Raw genomic sequence first — 27,274 nt, forward strand, 5'->3', positions numbered from 1 at the left:
ATACTTAGAGACTTATTTGTAATTGAATAAAGTTGAAAATCTGAGTAAGTGAGAAAGCATATGGTAAACTTTAAAAAATAATCATTCAATATATTTAATAGAATGCTGCTACATTTTTCTTAATAAATGTAAAAGAATGTTGGGACATCTCACATCATTAAAGTCACGTGTGCCTATTAAACCTTTGCATTTAATTGAGATTTAAAACCATCGAGCAATTGTAAATTTTAAGAGTCTGGAAAGGAGTTTTCTTTCTTTTTTTTTTTTTTTTAACAATTAACCATGCATTTTCTTTCAAGCAAAAAACCATTAATTTTTTTTTAAACGACTTTTTACTTTGCTTTTTTGTTTTAATTTTACCCTCCAGTGGGCCAAGTCCTACAATCAGTGCTAGGAGGGGAAGAGGAATGAGGATTAAAAAGAAAGGATTAGAGGGAGGTATGTGGAGAAAGAGAGGATGAATGGTGTGTTTCCCTTGAATATTTTATTTTCTTAATTGAAAAAAAAATGCTTAGGACCTGGGGATACCAGCCACTAATTGTTTTCCTTTGTTTTTCTTTTTTTGTATGTACAAAGCAGATCAATGAATCTGTTTGTTTACTCCTAAAATTATCGTGTTATGTGAAGGGATAACCAAAGGAGAATATACAAATATATTTATTTCTTCACCTTCCATTCCTTTATACAAATGTCAGTATGAAGGAAACTATATGAAACATCACAATCAGTGGTATAAACTATGAAAAAAAAGAAGTCTCAGTTTTTTCAATTAAGAAAGGATGGATTAAATTTGTAAAGTTCTTTAGGCATATAAAATTATCAGTATGTAATTTGTTTATACGAAATAAAGTATGTCTACCCTGATTTCTTTTTTCTCTTTCCTCCTTCTCACTTGGCTCTGTGTACTGAGAAAGAAAATGTTATTTATACCAAAATATCAATGCCAGGATCCTGGCAGACTGAGGGGTTTTCCCAGAAGACTTATTATGATGGTCTGTTGTTAGACTTATTATTGCAACAATTAGTCCAATAATTTTTAAACCAAAAGAAAAATTGAAGAACATATATCTTTTAACTTCCTATTTTGTCTCTTTATATATCTTGTATATAAGTGGTTATGTATGGAATTTCCAGTGATTATTTTTTAAATTCTGGATTTTGTATTTAAATATCATGAAAAAATTATTGAAATACATACTTTGATGGATACATGTAGATGCATATCTTGACTTTCCATGAAGAGCTCTTTACCTCCTTAACTTTTAAACTCATCTTTGCTACTTAAACAAATTTGATAATGTGGTCAAGCTACTCAAATTCATGTCACTGCTAAAATTTAAATTAAAAAGATGATCCCTTAGTTATTAGCCCCTGTTCTTAGCTAAAAATAAATTCTTCTCCATACAATGAGAATTTTAAAAAGAACAGCTGGATCCATTCCTCTGATTACTTATTTTAAAAAGTGACTTTCTTCTTCAAATTTTTTTAAAAACTACATTTAGCAAAGAGCATGTCATGAGGTAAACCTGTGTGAGAATTGTTCTCAATATTTTGATTAAAACCTACATGTTGCATTTATACACAAGTGAAATATTAAAAAGCTAGGTTTAATTTGTAAGGAAAACAACAGCTAATATGTAGGGTTTAGAGATTACTTGCTTATTTTATTGTTATTATATTATTTGAATATTTTAGGAAGCTCCCTCTGAAATGTCACTCTTTCTACTCTAAATTTTTTGAAAATGTATCACTTATTGGCCTTATAACTGGAAAGAAATTGAGGACATGACTTGTAGTACACAGATCATTTCAGTGCAGACAGTCTTAGTTACAACTAAATATTTTGTACAAGTAGCTTTATTCCCTCATTGAATATTTGTCTTTCTCCTGTAATACAACTAAGAACTTAACAGGCAAAGCTTGCCCTCCTGCACCTTATTTTAAATCTGGGGCTGGGACTAGGGGAACTCACAAAATAAAAGCATAGAAATAATCATTGCAGATTGTCATAACTGTTATGAAGGAAATAAATATGATTCTGTGATTAAGGATAGAAGCAGAGGGTTTATTTAAAGGGGGTAAGGAGGCCTAAGAAAATAGTGAAAATACTGTTTAAGCTAAGCTGAGCCATGAATGGTATTGAACACCCAGATGTGGAAAAAGTCTTTGTATCAAAAGTGTCAGTGTCCTAATTTGGGGGAGAAAAAAATTGGCTATGTTGAAAAGGACATTTGTTGAAGTCACATGGCAGACAATGTGCACAAATTTATTCAGTTTGGATAAAGGGTACAGGGCCAGATTTTGCAGAGCTTTCTAGACCTCAGTAAGCAGTTTTAGTTTTAAATATTGATTAATACATTTGTATGGTATGCAGAAGGGAAAATATATTACATGAAAGATGGCAGGAGTGGAAAGATGTTTAGAACAAAAAAATGTTACTCTAGCTTACATAGTGTAAAAAAAAAAAATCACTGAGTAAAACCTCATTGTTTTATCTAGTTATTGCCAGAGATTTTTATGTTTAAAAATAATCTGTAAAGTTGAAAATACAATCTAGATTTCTTTCAGTGTTTTTAAGATTGGCTACACACAGTCATCGGACACCCAATAAAAATTCACCTTCATTAAAAGAGCACAGGAAATACACCACTCAGCTTAGAAACACAGTGGGTTTCACCATCATGCTTCAATGTAAAAGTAAGTTTTACATTTTGAGCACTTTGAAAGTGCTGAAAAAGGAAATGTTTGTATAAAGTGTAAGCATCTGGAGTGTAATTTATCAACAATACTGTAATACCTTCATAAAAGAAAAAAAAGCATAAAATTCTACCATAAATAATTTAAAAGTTATTTCTGTCAAATAAATCATGAAAACACTTATAATGACAAATTTCATACAGCCTGAGTTTCTTCTTTTGCTTATGGAGCTGCCTTTTGAATTCATACTTCTATATAAAAGACTGTTTTGTATCACTTACATCTGTTCTTTAAATAATGAGGGTAATTTATTGCCATACTTTGTCAGGGTGAACCTTTTATATCTTTACAGGGAGCTACTTTTGATATTTTTGTACTTATTGTGGATTCTTTATAATATAATCAATCTCTGAAGTTTAATTCTTTATGTTTATCCAGATGCTAAAAAATTTAAAAATACTTTTAGTGAATTTTTATTTAAAATAAATACAATTAGTGATGCCATTTTCTCCAAATGTGTCATAGTAATTTTAGATTGAAAGCATGTGGGTGTATATGTGCTGAGCTAAATTTATTATTTACAACAGCCGTTTAGAAATAAAAGCATATAGTACTGTGTAGCAATGGGAACATCCAAGTATACAGGTTGAATTTTCTTTGTCATGTGTCTAGAATAGTAGAAGTAAATTATATTAAAAATAAGATAGTTGAGAGATAATATATATAGTTGGAAGATTTTTAAATCCCTTTGATATGACAGCAGGATTTTAAGAATCTTTCTTATCAATTGAAGAAAAGTAGAAAAACATATCTCTTAACTACATATATATTTGCTGATGTTGCGTTAAAATATATATATTCACTCACTTCACAGTCTTATTTTAGGCCATCTGTCCATTTCTAACCTGTGTTTATATCTCATTGAAAGAACTAGGTCAATAAATACAATACACATTTCTTTTTTCAACAAAAAACTTTTTATTTTATTATTTTTTTATGGTTTACTTTTTTTTAAATTTTATTTTATTTTTAAACTTTACAATATTGTATTAGTTTTGCCAAATATCAAAATGAATCCGCCACAGGTATACCCGTGTTCCCCATCCTGAACCCTCCTCCCTCCTCCCTCCCCTACCATCCCTCTGGGTCGTCCCAGTGCACCAGCCCCAAGCATCCAGTATTGTGCATCGAACCTGGACTGGCGACTCATTTCATACATGATATTATACGTGTTTCAATGCTATTCTCCCAAATCTCCCCACCCTCTCCCTCTCCCACAGAGTCCATAAGATTGATCTATACATCGATGTCTCTTTTGCTGTCTCGTACACAGGGTTATTGTTACCATCTTTCTAAATTCCATATATATGCATTAGTATACTGTATTGGTGTTTTTCTTTCTGGCTTACTTCACTCTGTATAATAGGTTCCAGTTTCATCCATCTCATTAGAACTGATTCAAGGTGAAAGGCAGCCTTCAGAATGGGAGAAAATAATAGCAAATGAAGCAACAGACAAACAACTAATCTCAAAAATATACAAGCAACTCCTACAGCTCAACTCCAGAAAAATAAATGACCCAATCAAAAAATGGGCCAAAGAACTAAACAGACATTTCTCCAAAGAAGACATACAGATGGCTAACAAACACATGAAAGGATGCTCAACATCACTCATTATCAGAGAAATGCAAATCAAAACCACTATGAGGTACCATTTCACGCCAGTCAGAATGGCTGCAATCCATAAGTCTATAAGCAATAAATGCTGGAGAGGGTGTGGAGAAAAGGGAACTCTCTTACACTGTTGGTGGGAATGCAAACTAGTACAGCCACTATGGAGAACAGTGTGGAGATTCCTTAAAAAACTGGAAATAGAACTGCCTTATGATCCAGCAATCCCACTGCTGGGCATACACACTGAGGAAACCAGAATTGAAAGAGACACGTGTACCCCAATGTTCATCGCAGCACTGTTTATAATAGCCAGGACATGGAAGCAACCTAGTTGCCCATCAGCAGATGAATGGATAAGAAAGCTGTGGTACATATATACAATGGAATATTACTCAACCATTAAAAAGAATACATTTGAATCAGTTCTAATGAGGTGGATGAAACTGGAGCCTATTATACAGAGTGAAGTAAGTCAAAAAACTTTTTAAAATCATACTGCATATTTTTTTCTTTGGGCTTTCCCTGGTGGCTCAGACAGTAAAGAATGAGGAAGACCTGGGTTTGATCCTTGGGTTGGGAAGACCCCCTGGAGAAGGGTATGGCAGTAAAGGTTTGCAAAATGCTTATCTTAATCTAGTTTTTAAATTTGACCACAGTGAGTATCTACTCTTAAATAAATTATGCCTTTCAAAACGCTCCTAGTTTGAATTATAATTTTTAAAGAAAAAAAATGAGTCTGTTATGTGTATTATAAAGGCACTATAAAATGCAGTTATGTGTTTTATGCTAAATTGTTTCTTATTTTGAATAAACAAAGGAATGCCTAGAATAAGAAGATTGAAAAGAAAATTCGGACATTGTTATTCTATCCTAGATTGTTGGAGGAAATTTTTCTGGTTGATAATGAGGCTTGAAACATTTCCTTAGATCATCATAATCATTACTATAGTAATTAGGCAAGCAAATTAATTTGAATTATGTTTTTTAAATATAAATTTATTTCTTTTAATTGGAGGTTAATTACTTTACAATATTGTATTGGTTTTGCCATACATCAACATGAATCCGAATCCTGAATCCCCCTCTCTCCACCCTCTCCATACCATCCCTCTGGGTGGTCCCAGTACACCAGCCCCAAGCAACCAGTATCATGCATCAAACTTGGACTGGCGATTCATTTCGTATATGATATTATACAAGTTTCAATGCCATTCTCCCAAATCATCCCCCCCCCTCTCTCCCACAGAGTCCAAAAGACTGTTCTATACATCTGGGTCTCTTTTGCTGTCTCACATGTAGGGTCATCATTACCATCTTTCTAAATTCCATATATATGTGTTAGTATACTGTATTGGTGTTTTTTCTTTCTGGCTTACTTCACTCTGTATAATAGGCTTCAGTTTCATTCACCTCATTAGAACTGATTCAAATGTATTGTCTTTAATGGCTGAGTAATATTCCATTGTGCATAGGACCACAGCTTTCTTATCCATTCATCTGCTGATGGACATCTAGGGGGCTTCCATGTCCTGGCTATTATAAACAGTGCTGCGATGAACATTGGGGTATACGTGTCTCTTTCAATTCTGGTTTCCTCGGTGTGTATGCCCAGCAGTGGGATTGCTGGGTCATAAGGCAGTTCTGTTTCCATGTTTTTAAGGAATCTCCACACTGTTCTCCATAGTGGCTGTACTAGTTTGCATTCCCACCAACAGTGTAAGAGGGTTCCCTTTTCTCCACACCCTTTCCAGCATTTATTGCTTGTAGACTTTGTAAAAATTATGTTTTCATTTCTATTTCTGATGAAATTTTCTTTATTTATTGGGTCTTAACTATATGTATTTATTCTCAGGACTAAGAATGAAATAATGGCATTGTTTCACCCTCAAGAAAACATCAGTTTATTTTCCTTCAGATCAATTAAAATATAATCAATATCACATTTTCTCTAAGAAAATGTAGAAGTACTGCTTGTATTAGTTATCAATTATTATGTGCCAGATTATTTGAAAATTTAGGGCTTTAAATAATAAACATCTTAATAAGAAGAAAAGTAGACCTGATTTTTTAAGTTGGGAAAATATTTGAATAGTCACATGTCTAGAGAAGATATATATGCAAGTGGCTAATAAATACAGTATGACCAACATAATTAGTCATTATGGAAATGTACCACCTCACACTCACTAGGATGACAAGTTTCAAAAGGCAGATATGTTTTGGCAAGGATGTGGAAAAATGTGAACCATCACACACGGCTGGTGGGAATCTGAATTGGGGCAGCCACTTTGGAAAACAGACTGGCAGTTCCTCAAAAATTTAAGCAGGGAGTTATTTGATCCACAGTTGTATTCCTAGGCACATATTCAAAAGAAAGGAAAAAGCATATGTCCACCAAAATATGACCACTCAAAACGTATAAACGAATGATCAAAGCAGCATTATTTATAATAGCCAAAAAATGGAAAAAATGGAAATATCTGTCAACAGATGAAAAGATACCCATCAGTCCAGTTCAGTTGCTCAGTCGTGTCCATCTCTCTGCGACCCCATGGACTGCACCATGCCAGGCCTCCCTGTCTATTCACCAACTCCCAGAGTTTACTCAAACTTGTGCCCATTGAGTCAGTGATGCCATCCAACCATCTCATCCTCTGTTGTCCCCTTCTCCCACCTTCAATCTTTGCCAGCATCAGGGTCTTTTCAAATAAGGCAGTTCTTCACATCAGCTGACCAAAGTATTGGAGTTTCAGCTTCAGCATCTGTCCTTCCAATGAATATTCAGGACTGATTTCCTTTAGGATTGACTGGTTGATTCTCCTTGCAGTCCAAGGGACTCTCAAGAGTCTCCTCCAACACTACAGTTCAAACATATCAATTCTTTGGTGCTCAGCTTTCTTTACAGACCAACTTTCACATCCACACATGACTACTGGAAAAACTATAGCTATGACTATATGGGCTTTTTTGGCAAAGTAATATCTCTGCTTTTTAATATGCTGTCTGGGTTGGTCATAACTTTTCTTCCAAGGAGCAAGCATCTTTTAATTTCATGGCCGCAGTCACCATCTACAGTGATTTTGGAGCCCAAGAAAATAAAGTCTGGCACTGCTTCCACTGTTTTCTCATCTATTTTGCCATGAAGTGATAGGACCAGGTGCCATGATCTTAGTTTTCTAAATGTTGAGTTTTAAGCCAACATTTCCACTCTCCTCTTTCACTTTCATCAAGATGCTCTTTAATTCTTCTTAGCTTTCTGGCATAAGATTGGGGTCTTCTGCCTATCTGAGGTTATTTAGCTTATTTAACTTATATGCTTATTTAACTTACATGCAGAGTACATCATGGTAAATGCTGGACTGGATGAAGCACAATAACCTCAAAGATACCCATACAATGGAATATGATTTGGTTAAATAAAAAAGAATGGAAAAATACATGCTACATGGATGACCCTCAAAAACACTAATTTAAATAAAGTTGGCCAATCACAAAAACAGCACAAATTGTATTCCATTTATTCTGAATGACCATAATAGGCAAATGTATAGAGATGGAAGTAAATCAGCTGTTGTGTAGGATTGAGGAGTGGGATGTAATAAATGATGGAAGGGTGGGGTAGGGAGATAATGGGGTAACAAGTAACTGATATTGGATAAATGTTTACTTTTTAGGATAATGAAAATGCTCTAAATTACATTATGAAAAGAGTCATCAGTTCAGTTCAGTCACTCAGTCGTGTCCGACTCTTTGCTACCCCATGAATCGCAGCACGCCAAGCCTCCCTGTCCATCACCAACTCCCGGAGTTCACTCAGATTCACATCCATCAAGTCAGTGATGCCATCCAGCCATCTTATCCTCTGTCATCCCCTTCTCCTCCTGCCCCCAGTCCCTCGCAGCATCAGAGTCTTTTCCAGTGAGTCAGCTCTTCGCATGAGGTGGCCAAAGTACTGGAGTTTCAGCTTTAGCATCATTCCTTCCAAAGAAATCCCAGGGCTGATCTCCTTCAGAATGGACTGGTTGGATCTCCTTGCAGTCCAAGGGACTCTCAAGAGTCTTCTCCAACACCACAGTTCAAAAGCATCATGCTTTGGCACTCAGCTTTCTTCACAGTCCAACTCTCACATCCATACATGACCACAGGAAAAACCATAGCCTTGACTAGACAGACCTTTGTTGGCAAAGGACCTTTGTTGGCAAACGTCTCTGCTTTTGAATATGCTATCTAGGTTGGTCATAACTTTCCTTCCAAGCAGTAAGCGTCTTTTAATTTCATGGCTGCAGTCACCATCTGCAGTGATTTTGGAGCCCCGAAAAATAAAGTCTGACACTGTTTCCACTGTTTCCCCATCTATTTGCCATGAAGTGATGGGACCAGATGCCATGATCTTTGTTTTCTGAATGTTGAGCTTTAAGCCAACTTTTTCACTCTCCACTTTCACTTTCATCAAGAGGCTTTTGAGTTCCTCTTCACTTTCTGCCATAAGGGTGGTGTCATCTGCATAGCTAAGGTTATTGATATTTCTCCCGGCAATCTTGATTCCAGCTTGTGTTTCTTCCAGCCCAGCGTTTCTTATGATGTACTCTGCATATAAGTTAAATAAGCAGGGTGACAATACACAGCCTTGACGTACTCCTTTTCCTATTTGGAACCAGTCTGTTGTTCCATGTACAGTTCTAACTGTTGCTTCCTGACCTGCATACAAATTTCTCAAGAGGCAGGTTAGGTGGTCTGGTATTCCCATGTCTTTCAGAATTTCCACATTTTATCATTATACACACAGTCAAAGGCTTTGGCATAGTCAATATAGAACTATTTAATTGAACACTTCAAAGTGGTGAACTTTATGATATGTAATTTATATCTCAATAGAGATTTTACAATAGAAACAACAAGCAATTATTTTCTTATGATTCTTATGCTTATGGAATTTAAGTGCAACCTAGCTGGTCCTGACATAGTGTCTTTTGTGATACTGCAATCAAAATGTCATCTGAGACAACAGTAACTTAAAGCCTTATCAGGCTAGAAGGTACATTTCCAATGTTGCTGTCTCATAAGGCTGTTAGCAGGAGGCATCAGTTCCTTACTTTGTGTCTCTACATTGGGCAGCTCAAGAATCTTCATAATATGGCAGATGGCTTCCCCAAAGCAAATGATACAAAAGAGGAAGGCAAGAACCACAATGTCTCCTTATGAACTAGCTTCAGGTGCCATACATTGTCACTTCTACAAAGTGTAAAGAAAACGGAACACTCCTATACTGCAGTGGGAATGTAAATTGGTCCTACCACTATGGAAAACAGTATGGAGATTCCTTAAAAAAATGAAAATGGAGTTACCATATAATTCAGTAATCCCATTCCTGGGCATATATCCAGAAAAGACAAAAATTCTACTTCCAAAAGATACATACACACTAATGTTTATAGGGGCACTATTCACCAAGACATGGAAGCAAATTATATCCATCAACAAATGAATGGATATATAAGAAAATATGATGTGGTATATAAAGTGAAGTCGCTCAGTCATGTCCAGCTCTTTGCTGGACGATACAGTTAATGGACGATACAGTGTCTGGAATTCTCCAGGCCAGAATACTGGAGTGGGTAGCCTTTCCCTTCTCCAGGGGATCTTTCCAACCCAGGGATCGAACCTAGGTCTCCTGCATTGCAGGTGGATTCTTTACCAGCTGAGCCACAAGGGAAGCCCTACATGGTATGAAAAAAATAATATGAATCAACTGTTTACAAAACAGAAAAACAATTCACAGACATAGGAAACAAGCTTAAGGTTACCATTTACCCAAGGGGAAAGGAGAAAGGGAGCAATAAATTAGGAGTGTGGATTTAATAGATGCTCACAAATATATTCAAAATAGATAAACAACAGAGATTTACTGTATAGCACAAAAAATTATATCTCTTGTAATAACCTATAATGGGGAAGAATCTGAAGCTGTACACTGGAAAATAACACAATATGTAGATCATCTACAGTTAAATAAAATTTTCAAAAGAATGGTATTAATGATATTGAATTATGTAGATACCACTCCATAGTTTTCAGTTATAGTTGTCCCTTCTATACATTAATGATATAAATCAGTATGCTTTATGTAAATGAATAATTATTAAGAGCTAAACTAAATGAAATCTAGATCCTTCAGTATTAGAATACATGAAGGTTGCTTTGGAAAGGACCAGAGCTGGAGACAAAGGGATAATATCATGTAAGGGTTATGATGGAGCTGCTCAATATTTGAAATGATACTACTCAGAAGTCTTAAAGCTATATTTATTGCTATCAATAATATTAGTAAGATAAATAGTTGCAAGTCAAAGAAAGACATATTTTGCTTGAATATCATTACAAAAATAGAAAACCAACAACTTTCTATGAGTTATTTAATAAGATGCCAAGCATCTTTCTCATCAGTGAATTTATTCAAACAGAAACTGAATGTCATCTGCCAGGATAGCTGTATAAGACATCTCTGTATTAGTGCAGGAGGTTGGAAAAGATGACATTGTATAGCCTTTCCAGCTGTTAGTAAACAACCTACATTTACTGACTGTCTATAATTTGCAATGTTTTACAGTAGGTTGAGAGAGGCAGAGATAAAGGCCACAAGTCCATAAGAAGCTTCAGTCTAGATATTAAGCGAGATCATTCAGTAAAATTCTAAAATTATAGAGTGATACAAAAATGCTAGGAGAGCACAGAAGTGTAACAAAAAATTGAGAAGTAATGGAGAAGATGATGTGGTGAGTTCTAAAAGATATATATGAAATAGTGCAAAAACAGAGAGATGTTCTATAATTCTGATCAGTATATATGTGTAAATTTGTTCACCCGCTTTAAGAGCAAAAAGATTTAAGAACATACATTGTCTTTACCAAGAGTACTGGAGTGGGTTGCCATTTCCTTCTCCAGAGGATCTTCCTGACCTAGGGATCGAACCCAGGTCTCCTGCATTGTAGGCAAATGCTTTACTGTCTGAGCCACCAGGGAAATCCATCTTTACCATAGTTACTTTTAATTCTGTGTATGCAGTTACTCTAAACTAGATTCAAGAATCATTTAAAAAAGAACACTGTAAAAAATAAAAATGTCAGCACCTTTCAACTTGCAAACCACAGGGGAAAATATGTAAATAAAATCCAGCTAAATAATTGGCTTTCTTAAAGCACTGAAATTTGGAAGCAACTATTTTAAGTAACCTTGTTATCTTGTCCAATTAAAGGAATTCTTAGTAGTTAATAATTCCCTGCACATCTCAGTTGCCATGCAAGATAAAAAAAAGAAAGAATATCTTTATGAAATTCCTTAGAAATGTAGGGATAACAACATGAGATCCCTTTGTGATGGGTGTAACAAGTATCATATTGTTATACTGGATTCCCTCTATAGAGTAAATTAACTTGAGAAGTATGGCTTTAAAATGTCAAGTTGTTAGCAATGTAGTAGAAAATATATACCTCAAATTCTATGGAACTGTCCTTACTTCAAGTATTGTTTTATTGTAAAATGTACATTTTAGTTTAAGGTTAGAAAATATGATGAGATGATAATCGTAAACATCCAGCCTTATGCAGCATTCTCCTATATAGTGAATAGGGCTGGCCTGTGTAGCATTTAGGATACTGTACATGTACACTCTTTGATTTTTGTATATGTTTTGATGATGGCCTTTCTGACCAGTGTGAGGTGATAACTCATTGCAGTTTTGATTTACATTTCTCTAATAATCAGTGACATGGAGCATCTTTTCATGTGCCTGTTGGTCATCTGCATAAGACCATCTTCTTGTTTAATAAAACCTCAAATGTGTCCATGGCCCATCTAATCTGAGTGGTTTCAAGAATACAGAGATTTAGCCTTTCTTTTTTTTCTCAATATCCACTTTGAACTCATAAAACAACATATTTTTTTGCTACCGAGTACATAGAAAACTTTTTTCTATATATTAGATTGTTCCAAAAATATGGAAGTAATTATAAATAGTGTAGAATAAAAACAAATTATATTTCATTGGTTTAATAGTAACAATAGCATTTATGAACATTTAATATGAGCCAGACACTTTGCTACATGTGTCACATGTCTTAACACGTCTTTCTCACAAGAACAACATAAGAATTAACAGTATTATCCTCTTATGTAGACATCAAAACTGAGGCTAGCAGAATTGAGCCCAAATTACATACCCAATCTAGAACTCAATTTTTAAATATAATACTAGAATCATTTTAAACTTTGACACTGTTACCTATTTTTTTAAGTTTATCCCTACTTTGAAAACCATGAACATAAAAATACAAACATGATTTCTATACACTTGTTTTCCTCTTTAGTGACAAAAGAAAGTGGCTCCAAATGGAACTTTATCAATACCTAAGTAATCTTCAGTGGTATATAATTCATCAAAGTTGTGTATTGTCACACTGCTTATCTAACTTATATGCAAGAGTACATCATGAGACATGCTGAGCTGGATGAAGCACAAGCTGCAGTAAAGATTGCTGGGGGAAATATAAATAACCTCAGATGTGCAGATGACCCAACACTTATGGCAGAAAGTGAAAAATATCTAAAGAGCCTCTTGATGAAGATGAAAGAAGAGAGTGAAAAAGTTGACTTAAAGCTCAATATTCAGAAAACTAACATCATGGCATGCGATCCCATCCCTTCATGGCAAATAGATGGGGAAACAGTGGAAACAGTGACAGACTTTATTTTGGGGGGTTCCAAAATCACTACAGATGGTGACTGCAATCATGAAATTAAAAGATACTTGTTCCTTGAAAGAAAAGCTATGAACAACCTAGGCAGCATATTAAAAAACAGAGACATTACTTTGCCAACAAGGGTCCGTCTAGTCAAAGCTACGGTTTTTCCAGTAGTCATATATGGATGTGAGAATTGGACTATAAAGAAGGCTGAGTGCTAAAAATTGATGCTTTTGAACTGTGGTGTTGGAGAAGACTGTTGAGAGTCCCTTGGACTGCAAGGAGATCCAACCATTCAATCCTAAAGGAAATCAGTCCTGAATATTCATTGGAAGGACTGATGCTGAAGCTGAAACTCCAATACTTCGGCCACCTAATGCAAAGAACTGACTCACTGGAAAATACCTTGATGCTGGGGAAGATTGAAGGCAGGAGAAGAAGGGGAGGACAGAGGATGAGATGGCTGGATGGCATCACCAACTCGATGGACATGAGTTTGAGCAAGCTTCAGGAGTTGGTGATGGTCAGGAAAGCCTGGCGTGTTGCAGCCCATGGGGTCGTAAAGAGTTGGACATAGCTGAGCAACCGATCTGACTAAGGAACTTAGAAAAGGCCACTCAGTTTTTCTTTAGAATAGTCATAGATATCCTCAGATATTTCTTATTTATATAACTAAAATTATGTTGCCTAAAGCAATCAAAACCAACATGAATAAAAACTAATTTCTATTTTAAAATGTTTGTTTCTAGGGTAACAACTGGAGTATGTTGTACTTTCTTCACAAAATCATATATTGTAAGCTAAATTTGGGGGATGTGCCTGTCAAGCTAAACGCTCTTTATAATTTACTTTAGAAGGTGCAATTTTATCCTAATTCCTAGTAATCTATTCTTAGATAAAATTCTGAAGCACTGATGATTCACATCCTGGAATCCTCCTATGAGTATGTAATTTCAAACAACATGTTGGTTATTTTATTTTAATCATGTTATTGTTAGTTTTGATTGCATAGTCTGAGACCTTATCCCAATATCAAAATTCTCTGTAGAATTAAATGATTCCCTTAAGAATTCAGTTTTATCCCAACAACAACAACAAAAAGCATTATGGTAAAAATGTTTCCTTTGAAGGAAATGAATCAGCTGAGGTGAGATGAATTTCCCGTTTTATGGATTTAAGTGAGTTAAAATTGGTCTTTTATCGTACAGTGAGAAGTAATAAAATAGAATCATGTAGAAAGGCCAGGCACCAAACTCACCTCTCTCCTTAAACATCTGTAGCTGGAACCATACAATAATTCCTTGAGGATTTAAAAGATCAGACTCTTGCACTTGTTGTCTTAGAAGTTTCCTACTTACATCTTTATATAATGGATTTTCTTCTGCATTTTTAAGTTGTGAGCAAAACATAGACATTTAAGATGAATCTCCTAATTCTTATCCTGGTTTCTGGAAAACTCTCACTCTTTCACACACAGTACATATGAAGAGAGTCACAGGCCATCTGTGTAATTTATTACCAAAGAAAAGCTTATAATCTGTTTATAAGCAGTTGTGAAATTGTGATCACTCTTTTATTGTTGATGGCATTCATGTTGGAAGTCTGGTATTGATAGATAGGACATGCAATGAATCTACCAGAGAGAAAACTTTATTAATAGCGTACCCAAGCAAAATGAAAATTCATAAACTGTGCTTGCCATGCTGTTTGTTTCATCTGGATCCCTGCAAAACCTGAGTCAAATATTATGCCTAAATAAGTAAGGTTTTTGATATCATTTTTCCTTTCCTTCCCCCAAAGTCAATCTTGGCTGGTAAAGATCTGTTTACTCAAATCATAAACGTTACCTCTGAGGCACTTTAAAACACACTGCTTCTGATCAAATGCTATTGGAGAATGATTTGATAGTATCAAGGAAAACTTTTGGTGAAACTGACCACCTGGAAATGGAATAAAGTAATTGTTTCTAAATATTTGTATTCATCATTTTTGTATATATCTCTCCTTATTTATAGTGTCCTTTTTCTACCTCCTTTGGATCAATTTGAATTTTTCCCATTTCACTTTTTCTTTCTCCATGATGCTTTTTTTGGGGGGATAACTTCCTTCATTATTAATTATTCCATTCACCAGTTGCTTATTGCATATCTATCATATGATTGTCCAGATTTCTTAGTGTTAAAGGTAATGTACGTAAGAACTCAGGACTTCCCCAGGTGGCTCAGTGATAAAAAATCTGCCTGCCTATGCAGGAGACCCAAGAGATGCAGGTTCAAAATCTGGTCCAGGAAGATCCCCTCTAGAAGGAAATGACAACTCATTCGGTATTCTGGCATGAAAAACTCTTGGGCAGAGGAGCCTGGCAGGTTACAGTCCATAGGGTCACAAAGAGTCAGACATGGCTTAGCAACTAAACAACAAACTTAAGGACTCAGACTCCAATCTTTGGCATCTTTAATCAAGGACTTTCTATGGCACTGTCCCTGAAGCCACAGTGAAGAGCTCCATATGGTCTGATGACAATCTCATTTTCATCTTTTGTGTTCTCTGTTCAAATAGCCCTCCACAGAATCTCAACCATCCCCCTCTAAATGCACACATCCCCTGTTTATTTAAATCTGTTCTGCGACCTCCCACTCCAACTTTTCACCCTTGTGATCAGTGCCATGGCCCATATTTCAAAGGCCTAATCTGAAGACACTATTTATCCTCAAACACTTGCCTACTCACCAGTGGAAATGGACTTTCTCTGCTTCTCACATCAGCTGAACCAGTCACGCTTGTGAGTGTCTCAGTCTCTTAAGTATGATATAATTATAGCTCAATATTTAAAGAGATTCTGCACATCTGGAATGTTACATTTATCTCTAGAAACTGTTTATTGAAGAAATACATTTAGCTTTTTGATGGACTTTGAGAGTACTCCTGATATGAACTTGATTGAATAGAACTTTTTCCCTTTGGTTTTAGTTTTGATCCTTCAACATGTTAAAATTACATATTAGATTTAATAATAAATGTTCCTGTTAAGATATCTTGAAATATCCTCCTCTGTATCTAGTATTTGGATTTGAAATACAAAATATTCTTTATAGAACTCCATGAACTTCTGGTAATGGAACGCCTAAGTGGTCTTCATTAATTCTTGCTCATGGAATTACTCTTAATCACTAAAATACATGTATAAAAACTAACATTAACACTTTAAATTTAATTTTCTCCAACAGTCTGACTACCATTCAAGTTTTGCCAACATTACCAAAGGTGATGTTGCCACTTTGTAGCAGTAGATGGTGAGAATACTCAGTGTTTCCATTTTTATGAAACACATTTTGTCATTTATACATCTTCAACATTATGTTACACTGTGTGTGGCTTTCTACCAATATATTAATAGCTTTCAAAATAATGATTCTGTTAGTTAAATTTCACCACTTGCAATTTATTTTGTTACTTGGGTACACCAGGATGCATTGAGGCATATTTAATACTATGCGTAGTAATATATGGGTTTCCCAGTTTGACTCAGATGGTAAAGAATCTGTCTACAATGCAGGAGACCTGGGTTCAATCCCTGGGTTGGGAATATCCCCTGGAGAAGGAAATGGGAACCCACTCCAATATTCTTGTCTGGAGAATTCCATGGGCAAAGGAGCCTATTGGGCTACAGTCCATGGGATCACAAAGACTTGGACACGACTGAGCAACTAACATTTCACTTCATAGTAACATATAATCATAATGCAAGGGCAGCAAAACAATATAAACTAGCATTTTCTTGAGGATTCACATGTATCATGTATACCATTAACCACTTGATATGAATTCCAGAATGTGATTTTACCAAAAAAAAATAATAATAAATCTGAAATAGGTACTATCATATTTACCATTTTAGGGATTGGAAAATCTGAGGCTTAAAGATTGAATTCTCACTCCGAGCACACAGAAATAGGAAATCTAGAGTCTAGGGAATCAGATTTCAGAGTTAATGCTCAAATTCATTTTATTATGACAACATTTTCAGTTCATATAGGCACTACTCTTCAAAGGTTAACCACCTGTTATTATTAAGCTCTGGACTCCCCAGGTGGTAAAGAATACACAGGACCTGGTAGGAGATGTGGGTTTGATTCCTGGATCAGGAAGATCCCCTGGAGTAGGAAATGGCAACTCACTCTAGTATTCTTTCCTGGAAAATCCCATGGACAGAGAAGCCTGGTGGGCTATATCCACGAGGTCACAAAGAGTGGAATGGAAACACACCTGAGCATGTATGCATTATTAAGCTCTGTAGTTAACACAGGTGTAACCACACCTTGCTGCCAATTACTGGTATGTTGACACTTCATTACAAAACAGCCCTTCCCTACTATAAAAGTCACGCTACAGGCAGGTACTTTGCTATCACAAGTTCCTTATAATTGAGTATTGAATGACCTGGAAAGCAGGAGTGGGAGGAACATAAAGTTTTTTACCTATCCTAGGTTGAAAGAATTTAAGGCTATAATGTCTTCAATGATAGAACAGAGTACTTGAACACTTAACAGACATCACCTGTATTTATTTATGACCTTGTTACTAAAGCAGGTCCTTGAATGCTGTAATGAATAGAAATTGATGAGAGGGTAGATGAGAATTTCAGGCAAGGCTTTACTGGGACTCCTGCTGCAGCACATGGTAGTGAAAACAAGTAACAGATTTCCTTGTTCATTCCCAGAGGGTTATCAGTTCCCAAAATGGGGTCTGGGTAGGGCTAATCCGTGGGTTGGGCCAGAGTGCGGTCTCAGGTGGTCTGTCCACCCCCTTGGTGGCTCTGGGCACGGGTGGAGTGTGCAGTATCCTGCTTCTCCTCCTGCCACCTGAGAAGAGGCTATTGGGCTTTTGGTCTCTTCAGTCCTCAATATTACCAATGCAACATTGCATAACGTCAGTTCCTTTCTTCTTGTCATCTACACTCCTCAGCCTGCTTGTCTTCATCACAAACTGGGTAAGTACCCTGAGGTCAGAGATGAAGTTTTAAACGTTTTTGGTCAGAATTATCCACAGAGCATAGGGTCTAAATGTATCTGTCAATTTACTGATTAATTGAAACTTGGCTTCCAGAAGCTGTGATACTACTACTAATAATAATGATACTGCTGCTGCTGCTGCTAAGTCGCTTCAGTCGTGTTCGACTCTGTGCAACCCCAATAATGATACTGAGATGAATATAAAAACATGGAGTGAGTGATTGCATACCTAGAAAAAATAGATGCCAGCGAAGCACACACCAACCATCCCCAGACAAGTCTCGTTTTCATTGGAAAGGAAAATTCTTCCTAATAATTTTACTTTTTGGTTGTTTTCAAGGGTACATTTAAAGGAAGAGTGTCAGTCTAACCCAGTATTTCTCAGTCATGGCTGTACCATAGTGTCCTCTGGGAAGACACTAACACATACTGATGCTTGCTCTAGGTTGTGGGACAATTAAAGTGGATTCTCCACAGCAGCAACTCCAGGAGTGCTAAGTTTTAGAAGCTCTGCAAGTGATTCTAAGGTGCAGCTAGACTTGAGAAACTGCACTAGCTGTATATGTGTGAACAGATAGATTGAGTGATAGAGGAAACAAGGTTTTCTTGATAATTGTGTAGAATTGAAAGTAACCAGTTCTCTCCCCACATTCCTTTAACTGAGGCTATCCATATTCTTAACATTGTATTTAAGAATTGTGGCAAATATTTTAATCACTACCTTTAAGACTATTTTGTTTGACTTGTTATATGACCTCTGCTCACAGAAACTAAATTAGAAAACAGTCCTATGGTAGAAGTTTAAAAACTGTTTGGGAAAGTGCAAAGCATTTTTACCCTTCATTTCAACCTTCTGGAGAGCCCTAGATTTGGTGAGGGGAGAGAGTAGATTAATCAGGTTATAGGATCATTTATTTTTTATCCTTTCTCTGGAGGATATCAGCAAGAGCTCCTACGTAGGAGACTTATTTTTGTAATGTGAGCAATTGTTCTTTAGGAATGAAATTCTGTTCCACTTACAAAAGACGTGAGAAAGCTCAGGGTGCCCCCTTGAACTGTCTGACACTTTGCACAAAAGGTAAATCTGCTAAAAATATTTTTTTAAAAATACTTGAAATTCTCTCCCAACATTTTCTAAAGTGCAGAAGAATGAGAAATCAACTTCTAGAAAAAGGAAGAAAGAACAGAAAGGCTAACAAGGCTCACAAGAAAGCAATTTTCTGAATAGGAAAAAAAAAAACCTCATAGTTTTCTAAAATTGAAGAACATTATTCCTTCAAAGAAAATGTCTCAAAGTGTCCTTAAAAAATATCAGTCCCTGTTAAAATCAAATTGTGTCATTTTTATCGAAGTACCCATAGATTTGTCAATTTTGTAATTGGGTTGGTTGGGTCATCCAATTTGACACCTGTGGGGATTTCACCACCAGGCATTCTTATCAATTTTTTAATAAATTCCACAGATTGAGAATGGTAAATAATAAATGATACAGAGCTTGCAAAGTCAATATTTAATTTAACATAGACTCAGGGAAACTATACTATACATACACATAATTCTATGGCTTAAGTTTAAAGAAATAAGTGTCTTTATTATAAAAGCTGAAAAGAAAAAAGAGATCAAGGTTTTAAAAGGCATGATACTGTAGCAAATCATATACCTCAAAAAGCTAATACATGAGTGCAGTTAATCAGCTTACTCATCTAAGTAGAGAAATACTTGGAAACCAAAAACAAGGCTCCCTAATTTCTTGTTAGAGCTGGAACATACCAAAGAACTATTAATGTTTAACCAACATTGCTTTTCCAAAATGGATATTCAAGTGGCAAAGGACTTTTAAAAATTAAGGAAAAACCCGTTCACACAGAAGACAGAATGATAGTAATTATTGAATTTGGATATACAGAGTGCAGAGAAACATTCTGATAGGATCACAGTAACTACTTTTTAAAAATACTAACTTCAGCCTATTTTTGGTATAAAGTTTGGTTTAACTTGTGTTTAGAAATCCAACATAGTCACAGTTTGGTGCCTTATTGAATCTTTGAACAGGAATTTTTCATGGAAAATGTGGTTTCTACTACCTGGTTTTCCTGGAGAAACAGAATTGTCCTGGACTTAAATACTACATATTTGAATATTATGATTAATAACCTCAACCAACCAGCAAACTACGCCCAAAACTTTAAAGATATCTAAGTGGCTCAGATGGTAAAAGAATCTGCCTACAATGCTGGACACCTGGGTTCAATCCCTGGGTTGGGAAGATGCCCTGGAGAAGGGAATGGCTACCCACTCCACTACTCTTGCCTGGAGAATTCCATGGACAGAGGCACATACAGTCCATGGAGTTGCACAGAGTTGAACATGACTAACTATCACTTTCACCATTTTTTAAAAGCAAGCAAGCAGCTAATGTTTACAAAGCCAGAGAGACTCAAATGAAATGAAGAAATGAAGACATTGAGTTTAAAAAAATAATGTCATTACTAACTCCTGGAAAGAAAGGGCCCTGTCTTACTGTTCCTCACTGTCCTCATTATAGTACTTTGCACAAAGGGTATTTGTTTGAATTGGCTTTTTGTCCCCTCACGTCTCAGTTTTGAAGAGTGTTTTCCTAATGTTATATGCCTCTATTATTATTTCAAGACATTTAAAAAAATTCAACAGTTTTTTTTTGTTGTTGTTTTTTGTTTTTTTAGAAATTTAGAAAATACAATTAGCACTAGTAGAAATACGTAGAATTCATCTAAAATAGGATGGGGTAAATAGAATTGTATAATTGTTTTGGAAAGTAATTGTAAATGTAAAGTTTGAACATCCACTTACAGGTTCAAATTATGTGTAGATCAAGGCAGGATACAAAAACAGATATCCCATAGATAAACCCTTTTTATAGGACAGGGACCATGGGCTAGAAGTCCTGTTCCATTCAGTTTCTCCTGCTCCCTGTCTTGTTCTCTCAGGTTGCTATCCTCCGATAATATTTTTCTATCTTCTCAGTAAAATATTCACTGTTTACTCAGATATTTAGCCTTTGCAACCCAATGAGATCAATCTAATGTTAACAACAGTAGGCACCACAATAGATTAGTAATAGAGAAGGTGTATATCATGTAAAAGTTGTCTAGTTCCCCTCCCAACACACATCATAAAAATGAAGGTAGCTAGTGCCCCCCACCTCCACATACAACTTAAAAATGTAGGTAGCTGCCTACAGCTAATGTATACAGCTGGTCCTACTCAGGAGTTACTGAAAAACTAAAGGAGAATGATGACCCAAAATTTGGATGAATGAAATATAGTGAGAGAAAAAAAAAATATATAGCTAGTTTTAAGTATAGCTAGAAGAGTTCAGCTACCAAGCCATTAGGAGGCAAAAATCTGCTAGTGACAGATATACTTAAAGCTTCCAGCAAGTATCTCCTGTGTTTGTCAGTGAAAAACAGGGTACAATGCAAGGTCAAAAGCATAAGCCAATGCCAAAAAAAAAAAGTCAAACAACGGGGCACTGAATTTCAGTCATCATTTAGAAACAGAGGAGCCTATTTACAGTTAAACTAGATCAATGTGCATCTTGGTTTTAAATCCTGCAATAGTTTTCCATTGGACTTAGAATAAAAGTCAAATTCCAAGCCCTGGCCAGTGGAACCCATGCCTGTTTCTCTGACATTATTTGCTTCTCCCGTCCTTCTCTATGCTCCTTGTTCAGGCATCCGTTCTGTCCAGAAATAGGACAAGGATTCCAGTCCCTGAGTTCTTAAGGGTTCTTGTTTCTCATCTTGTTTCTCACGGCTTCTCATCTCCAACCCCTTGGTCCCACAAGAGCCTTCCCAAATCAGAATTTTTCCTCTATCACAATCACTTAACACACATTTCTTTACAGCACTTAGCTCCATTAAACAATATCTTGCTTATCTGTTTTCATGCCTATTTCTGTAATTTGTCTCTATAATGTGAGCTCAACATTCCAAAGACGTGAGCTATTCTGCCTGGTCCATCGTATTTCCCGTGACCTGGAATAGCATAGGTGCCTAACTGATTCTTACAGACAACGTCATTTTTAATGTCATATATTTATTCATTAAACACTGATGTAGTATTACTATAACCTAGTCATTATTCTAACCCCTTTATGAATACTAAGTAATCTAACCACATTATGACATAGGCTTTAGAGTTATTCCCATTTTACAGATGAAGAAACTGAAGTATAGGGAGGTTCCGTTACTTGCCAAAAGTCAAAGAGCTAGTAAGAGGCAGAGTGTGGTTTAGAGCCCAGACAGCCAAGCTCCAGGATTCATGCTACTAGCACAATCGATTGCTGACTTTATTGTAAGCTATCAAATCAGAGTTAAGAATAAAGAACTACAATATTTGAGATAGAACCACAATTCAGTCTGTTTGTAGGAAGTGTAGCTGGTTTTCAGAAAGTTCCAGAATGTTTCAGGGCTTTAGTTTTGTGGCCTCGCTTAGAACAATTTCCCTTTACAATTAATCTTCAGCTTCTAAACTAATGCCTTCACATCTTGTGATGCCTTTCTTTCCTGACCAAATTTCTGAGTAGTAGTGTTTTACTCAGAGAAGAAGAAAATCTTGTTACCTTTATTATTTATTTACTTACTGGTCTCACCACCCAGCATATGGAATCCTAGTTTCCCAACCAGGGATCAAACCCACACTCCCCGACCCACTGCATTGGAAGCTCGGAGTCTTAACCACTGGACCACCAGAGAAGGCTCTTATAACTTTTAAATTACACTTACCCAGTGTTCTTGCCTGGAGAATCCTGGGGACGGGGGAGCCTGGTGGGCTGCCATCTATGGGGCTGCACAGAGTCGGATTCGACTGAAGCGACTCAGCAGCAGTGTCCCATGACGTTTGGATAGTTGTTCCTTTAAAAAAAAGAAAAAGCTTATGTGGTGGAAACAATGTATAACAAAAGAAGAGTAAAAAGTTAAAAATAAAAATAGTATTTTGTAACACATATAAGAAAAAGAATGTAAAATGTGTAAATTGGTCCCACATTGTGAAGCCATATGACGTTTACAAAATATTATATTTGTATATTTCCAAGGTCTTTTATATTTATTAGAATGCTTTAGGCTAAATTGAATTTTGAGTACTAAATGAGGAAACTAAGTGATTAATTCTCTAAATTTTTGAAGAATTAAGGACTGCATTTAAATAATATTTTAAAAGCATTTTCATTCACCTGTTGTTATGCCACTTTCTTCCTACTTTACCCAAATAATCAGTGACGATTTGCAGAGTTTTCCTAATCTGTTTCTGCCTGTCTATTAAAAGCATACGAATGCCTCTAATGGCATTTTCCTTGTGGCCCTCCTTAGCCAGAACTCCTAAAGAAATTCAGCTGAAACTACAACTTAGACTCTATCAACCCTACAGGCTGCAGAGCCGACATCTAAGAGAGATTTATGTGGTTTATCACCAAAATTTAGCTTTTTAACACAGTTATTAATCAGCCTGTTGAGATCCTATTTCCGAATGACACAATTTTCTGTAAGTCAAGAAACCTCCACCGAATTAGAGTTACGGGGGCAGCGGGTTGGGGGTGCAGGTGGAAGAGATATTAAATATGGCCGGGGAGTGATTTCTCCTGGGGAAATTCAAACATTTCAAAAGGATGAGGGCCTGTGTGTGTGTGTGTGTGTGTGTGTGTGTAGTGTGTGTGTAGTGGTGGTATACTTCCTTTTCTCCCCTTCTTCCTACTCCTTCTCCATCTCTCCCTTCTTCTTGATCTTTATTACTTCTATTGCCAAATGTCTGATCTGATTTTTTTAATACAAATTGGTGTGTTGATATTTATTCTAATGCCACCCTTCACTTACAATTTAAATGCGTTCTTCCTTAGGGTGTGTGGGCCATATTTATTCGCATTCAGAATGTGAACCAAAATAGAAACTGGAATTGCCTGTTTACAAAATCTAAACTTTGGATGAGGAAAATGGATGGTGAGCCAACGTCAAGTATGTCGTCGCTGTGGTTGTGTCTTAAGGAGAGAAATAGTGTTAAGCAAATATTTAGAGCACTTTGGCCTAATTAAAATTCTTCTACTCTTCTTTATATTTGTATGCCTCAGGGTAGACTTTAAATTATTTTTATTTTTGTTTTCCCTTTTGTGTCCTCCTGTAGCGAGCCCAACAGTAATTTTCCTTGACAGCCTTTATGTTTTCTTCTAATTCCCATTAGCATGTGTTTGTTATTTTTCCCTTCATATCACTGTCTCCTTTCTCTTTTAAATTTTATGGCATCTGTATCTGTAGAGATAATTGGGCCACAATCATAATCTGTGTCACAATCATTATGTGATAGGTATTTCTGCATATATATTTAGATGTTAGAAATGCTTAGAATCTCGACAAAATGAACCAGTCATATCTTTTGTAGAGTCTGTACTCATCTTTTTGATTTTGTGGTGGGAAAAATATGGTTTTAGCTTAATTAAGTGAAAGATGACAAGAGTAAGACAGTGTCTCTGTGTTAAATAAACCTTTCCATTTAAATGACAGATATTGTCAGAAACAGCTAGCAAATGCAGACAGAGGAAGCTATGTGTGATTCTATCACAATGAACAGATTCACAGTTGATTCCCAGTAGGGCCAGGAAGTGGTTTAATACTGTACAAATGTCATTCACAGGTATTTTTTTCAAAGTAATTTGACCAGTAAATAGCTTATCTTGACCAGATACTTTTTTTTTATCTCCAAAGTGTTGTAAGTCAATTAGTAACAACTGTGCAAGGGACTTAATTGTGGTAAATTTTGGTCTATTATCTATAAAATGATAACACGACTTTCTTTATAGATTTAGAATGAGAGTTAAACTAAATTGTATATGTAAAGCCCTTAGTACAGTGCCGAGAGAATGTTTTTGTTGTTGTTCAGTCACTGAGTCATCTCCCAGTCTTGTGACCCCATGGACTAAATAGCCTGCCTGGCTCCTCTGTCCATGGATTTCTCAGGCAAGAATACTAAAGTAGGTTGCCATTTCCTTCTCCAAAGGATCTTCTCAACCTAGAGATCAAACTGCTGTCCCCAGCATTGGCTGGTGGATTAAAATAGTAAGCATTAAATATTATTACAAATTCATATTCACATAATCTATACTGGACAGAGGGCTTCCCTGGCAGCTCAGCTGGTTAAGAATCCACCCGCAATGCAGGAGACCCCCGGTTTGATTCCTGGATCAGGAAGATCCCCTGGAGAAGGGATAGGCTACCCACTCCAGTATTCTTGAGCTTCCCTGGTGGCTCAAATGGTAAATAATCTGCCTGCAATGCAGGAGACCTGGGTTCTATACTTGGGTTGGGAAGATCCCCTGGAGGAGAGCATAGCAACCCACTCCAGTATTCTTGCCTGGAGAATCCCATGGACAGTGAAGCCTGGCGGGCTACAGTCCATGGGGCCACAAAGAGTAGCACGTAACTGAGTGACTAAACACAGGCAGCATTCATTTAAAATATAAGCTAGGTAAGTGAATGATACAGAAATATATGGCAGACGTCTTATCCTTGAGGTGTTTTCTATCTAGTTGGGAAACAAAATATTACATAAAACATATAGATCTAGTCAGAATATAAGGGCTAAATTACATGGTAGGAAGTATAAGCAATATAGCAGATTAGAGGTGGAAACACGTATTATGGATGATATTCCTATGGAAGGTAGTTGTCACTTCAGTAAATACTTTCAGTAGTTGTAAGTTTTGTACTGAATAATAATAATATAAAACTACTTCATGCTCATGTTTAAATCTCTCCTTATGTTATCATGATATGCCCTTCGTGACTTCTCACATGTCTTTATAACCCCAAATGTAAATCATCATTCAAGACTATTACCCTTTATTCTTAGCCACTAAGTTGATCTTTATTAAGTGTAAATAGCTTCCTCATGAATTTGAAATAAAGCCCAAGCCCGCCTCTGAGGCGTAAGAAACCTGTCCCCTGCCTGTTTCTCCAGCATTGTCTTCTGCTAGTCTCCTTTGTTCATCTGACTGAAGTCATTTTCTATCAGTTCTGAGAACAAAGTCCTCTCTCCCTAGGACATTCATATTTTTCTGTTCCTTTGCCTGGGAATGCTCATTCCCCCACTTTTCCTGTAATTCATCGCTTATCTAAAATATCACAACTTTCTTCCAGCTCTCCCTCAATCTCTTTCCATGCATGCCCTTAGCCTCTGTATCTTAGCCCCTTGTTTCCTTCACAGAATGTACTGCATTTCTAAAGTCTTTTATTTTCTCTCTGGATAATATTTTTGTTAGCCGTTCATCTCTGTCCTCTAGGGGAATGAAGGCATGGAACATGTCTGTCTTATTCACCATTGCATCACGGAACACAATAAACATTTACTTTAAAAATGGATAATCTGTTCTTCCTAGAGTTTTCATTTCTATCTAAAGCATATGTATGAACCGAGGTTGTTCCTAACCCCCAGTCATGTCTTGAACTTGTCTTCCCTTGATCTCTTCACTGATACTGCTCTCTCCTCCTTAGACAGGCTCTGATCCGCATCATCTTGTATGAAAATCTCATCCATTTTTTTCCTTCCTCCATGAAACTATTTTTAAGCAAACATAAGCAAGCTCTCCCTCTTCTATCCCTCCCACAATTATATACATATATATACCACTCGAGTATTCTTGCCTGGAGAATCCCAGGGACAGGGAAGCCTGGTGTGCTGCCGTCTATGGGGTCGCACAGAGTCGGACACGACTGAAGCGACTTAGCAGCAGCAGCATATATATATATTTATCTTTTTCTCCCTTTGGGTACTCATTACTTTTCTCATAATACACTTTTTTTTTAGCCCTCGCTTCATCCCATATAAACTTTTCTATCAGTTTGTGTCAGTTGGGATACTTTGATTATAAGCAATATAAGCCATCTATGGGCAACTTGAGTTAAAAAAAATGCAATACATGAGGCAGTTTGTGGAATGGATGAAAAATAGAACCACTAGGCTCTAAGAAAGACTGAAATAAGGTAACTTCTAGAGCTAGGAATTTAAAAAAAATGAAAAGTATCATCAGGTTTCCACTGTCACAGAATGAATAAAGTGTTTTCTATTAGCTCATTGTATTCAGGATTCATTTTCCTGAGAGAGATTTTGGTTGACCTAATTTAGG

The 27,274-nt window shown here is 36.2% G+C and overlaps 1 long non-coding RNA gene across 22 annotated transcripts in view; it reads left to right on the forward strand.

Moving 5' to 3' along the window:
- The first annotated feature begins 17,513 nt into the window (after positions 1-17,513).
- The window catches only part of LOC147369852 (uncharacterized), a 1,128,106-nt gene continuing 1,118,345 nt past the window's right edge, over positions 17,514-27,274 (forward strand). For 21 of the 22 annotated variants that reach the window (XR_015167976.1, XR_015167967.1, XR_015167966.1 and 18 more), the window contains exon 1: positions 17,514-18,101. This is a non-coding gene — a long non-coding RNA (uncharacterized LOC147369852). The remainder of the gene's footprint in view (positions 18,102-27,274) is intronic. The other variant, XR_015167986.1, reaches the window with a different exon arrangement.

This window comes from Bos grunniens, chromosome 7 (assembly GCF_055505025.1).
Source record: "Bos grunniens cultivar Pamir isolate PY7600 chromosome 7, Bosgru_T2T1.0, whole genome shotgun sequence".
NCBI classification, from domain to species: domain Eukaryota; kingdom Metazoa; phylum Chordata; class Mammalia; order Artiodactyla; family Bovidae; genus Bos; species Bos grunniens.